The sequence below is a fragment of the Pongo pygmaeus genome, chromosome X, assembly GCF_028885625.2.
Source record: "Pongo pygmaeus isolate AG05252 chromosome X, NHGRI_mPonPyg2-v2.0_pri, whole genome shotgun sequence".
NCBI classification, from domain to species: domain Eukaryota; kingdom Metazoa; phylum Chordata; class Mammalia; order Primates; family Hominidae; genus Pongo; species Pongo pygmaeus.
The window spans coordinates 123,527,918-123,531,676 of NC_072396.2; the positions used below are offsets into that span (position 1 = coordinate 123,527,918).

The 3,759-nt window shown below is 42.6% G+C and overlaps 1 pseudogene; it reads left to right on the top strand.

Annotated features, from left to right (window-relative positions):
- Positions 1–290: 290 nt before the first annotated feature.
- On the top strand, positions 291–3,318 carry LOC129024180 (small ribosomal subunit protein uS17m-like; annotated as a pseudogene).
- Positions 3,319–3,759: the final 441 nt, after the last annotated feature.

Below are 3,759 nucleotides of genomic sequence, written 5' to 3' on the forward strand. Positions count from 1 at the left end.
CCCTACACATCACCATGGCAATTATAAACCATAGTTTGAGTCCTTCTCCCAAAAGGACCTAAGACTTAGATGACTCTACATGAAGGACAGACATTTAGAGACTACTGGAAATTGATGTCTAGAGACCCAAAAAGTTTCTCTAACAAGGAATTCCAGGTAATAAGCAAGGAGGCAGAACACAAATTTGGATAGAAGATAGTTTACCAATATAGGAGTACTCTCCTGGTATACACCCGGGGAAGGACCCTGGAAGACAGCACAAACAAAATGCTAGGATAGATCCTAGAAGCATGAAAAACATGTTGTCTGACACTAAGTGCAGTAGAAATGCCTACATTGCCCTGGCAGATAGTGAAGAAAGGAATGAGAAGGCTCAGGGAGGTGGGCATGCTGGAGTGCGTATGTTATGTGAGGCCAGAAGACCCACTGGAGGATTCTCTTGTACAGAAGGACTCAGGGAACATCCAGTTCACCCAGGCCATAAGGAATGTGCTGGAGAGAGGGATGCCAGCATCACCAGTAAATTCAATGTGGATCTCCTCTGCAGGCCAGAGTGGATGGTAGGAGGGGCAATCCCAGAACTGGGCTCATAACTAGCAATGGGGATGATGGGGCCTTTTCCATCCTGGAAGGGCCAGCAATTCATTCTCATAGGATGGACATTCTTTCTGAATATGGTTTTGCCTTTCCTGCCCACAGAACCTCATCCAGCACCACCATCCAGGGGCTTAAGGAGTGCCTGATCCACACCATAGAATCCAACACAGCACAGCATCCAAACAGAGAATTTATTTCATAGCAAAGGAAGTTTGGGAGTGTGCCCGTGACCATAGGATCCCCTAGGCATGCAACATTCCACACCATTCATAAGTAGCGGCCTGACAGAGTGATGGAATGGCAAGGAGCAGCTGAAGCACCAGCTCAGAAGCAACACTCTGCAAAGATGTGGTAGCATCCTCCAGGATGCAGTGTAAGCACTAAATTAGAGACCTCTATATGGCACCATCTCGCCAAGAGGAAAAATACATGGGTGCAGGAACCAAGGGATGAAAGCAGGAGTACCATCATTCTCAATAACCTACTAGTAGCAAGACATTGTGCTTTCAGTCTCCACAACCTGGGGCTCTACAGTGTAAGAGGTGGGCACACTCTTGCCAGGGGCATAGCAGGAGTCCCATTGAACTATACGCTACAGCTGCCACCAGAGCATTTTGGAGGTCAGAGACATGGGAAGTAAAAATTAGAAATACTCTGTTATAAGGTGCCTGCACTACTCATGAAGCAGTATAGTGTTAGTTGAAGGTTGACTTACATTAGTTAAAAATGTACTTTATAGGCTGGGTGTGGTGGCTCATGTCTGTAATCCTGACACTTTGGGAAGCTGAGGCAGGAGGATAGCTTGAGCTCAGGGGTTTGAGACCAGCCTGGACAACATGGTGAAAACTTGTCTCTACAAAAAATTACAAAAATTAGCCAGGCAGCATGGCACGCATCTGTAGTCCTGGCTACTTGCGGGGCGGAGGTAGGAGGATCACTTAAGTTCAGGAGGTCGAGGCTGCAGTGAGCCGAGATCGAGCCATTGCACTCTAGCCTGGGTGGCAAAGTGAGACCCGGTCTCAAAAATAAATAAATTAATTAAAATGTGTATTATAAACTCTAGGGCAACCATTGCAACTGATACATTAGGAGAGGAGATAAAATTGAATCATATGAAAAGCTCAATTTAAACCAGGGAAGGCAGAAAAAGACAATAGGGAGAAAACAAAGAACAAGAGCAATAAATAGAAAACGGTTATAAAAATGGACACAAATACACACTTAGAAGAAATAAGACCTGGTTTTCAATCATCAGTAGAGTGACTAAAGTTAATGTGAATCAATTGTACATTCCAAAATACCTAGAAGAGGCCAGGCACGGTGGCTGACGCCTGTAATCCCAGCACTTTGGGAGGCCGAGGCAGGTGGATCACCTGAGGTCAGGAGTTCAAGACCAGCCTGACCAATATGGTGAAACCCCATCTCTACTAAAAATACAAAAATTAGCCAGGCATGGTGGCATGCGCCTGTAATCCCAGCTACTCGGGAGGCTGAGACAGGAGAATTGCTTGAACCCGGGAGGCAGAGGTTGCAGTGAGCTGAGATCATGCCACTGCACTCCAGCTTGGATGACAGAGCAAGACTCCATCTCAAAAAAGCAAAACAAAACAAAACAAAATAGCTAGAGGAGAATAATTCAAATGTTCCTAGTTAAAAGAAAAGATTTATGTTTAAGATGATGGATATTCCAATTACCCTGATCTGATTATGTAAATGCATCAAATTATCACATGTATCCCAAAAGTATGTACATCTAATATGTATCAATTTAAACAAATAAATATACGAAAGAAAATAGTTATGAAGATGGTAGATATTAGTCTGACTATATCAAAGTCACTTTAAATGTGAATGGTCTAAATGCACCAATTAAAAGACAGAGATTGTCATAGTGGATAAGAAAATAAGATCCAATTACACACTGTTTATAAGAAATCCACTTTTAATATAAAGACATAGACATATTAAAAGTCAAAGGTATGGTGACTCACACCTGTAATCCCAGCACTTTGAGAGCCTGAGGTGGGAGGATTGCTTGAGCCCAGGAATTTGAGACCAGCCTGGGCAACACAGTGAGACCCCATCTCTGCAAAAAAATTAAAAATAAAGTAAAAAGATAGCCACAGATATACTAAAAAAACAAAAAAAACAAAAACAAACAAACAAAAAACACTAACCAAAAGAAAGTTGGGGTAGTTATATTTCTATCAGATAAAGCAGGTTTCATAACAAGGAATGTCATCAAGAATAAAATGGGGATCATTCTGCGACCGGCACTCCACAGGTCAGGTGGCTGCACAGTAGTGGCGGAGGTGACCATAGCCACATAATGTCCAAGTTCGTTCATCCGTCCATGTCAAATGGATTGTGGGGAAGGTGACTGGGACAAAAATGCAAAAGACTGCTAAAGTGAGAGTGACCAGGCTTGTTCTGGATCCCCATTTATTAAAGTATTATAATAAGCGAAAAACCTACTTTGCTCACAATGCCCTTCAGCAGTGCACAACTGGGGATATCGTGCTTCTCAAAGCTTTACCTGTTCCACGAACAAAGCATGTGAAACATGAACTGTCTGAGATTGTTTTCAAAGTTGGAAAACTCATAGATCCAGTGACAGGAAAACCCTGTGCAGGAACTACCTATCTGGAGAGCCCATTGAGTTCAGAAAGCACCCAGCTAAGCAAAAATCTGAAAGAACTCAATATCTCTTCAGCACAGTGAAGAAGGAATGGAAGAAGAAGCCAAAGGGAAAGATTTACATGTTTATTTTATGGAAAAATAAATTTTTCTAAGTTTCATCACAAACTGTGTCCAATTTCTCTTGTGGTATTTATGAAATAGCTAAAAGCAAATGAAGTAAAGGGCATATTATGGTTTTTCACAAAGGTTTATGGTCATACCTCAAATTTTCTTTTCAGTGAACATACTTTCACGTCACACTAAGTGTGTCTAGTGGTCTGTTGCATTTTGTAAGCTCACTGTTTTAGAAGGTTTTGTTTTCATTATTCGAGACAGGGTCTCGCTTTGTCACCCAGGCTGGAGTGCAGTGGTACAATCTTGGCTCACTGCAGCCTCAACTTCCCTGGCTCCAGCAATCTTTCCACCTCAGCCTTCTGAGTAGCTGGGAGCACAGGAGCGTGCCACTACACCTGGCTAATTTTT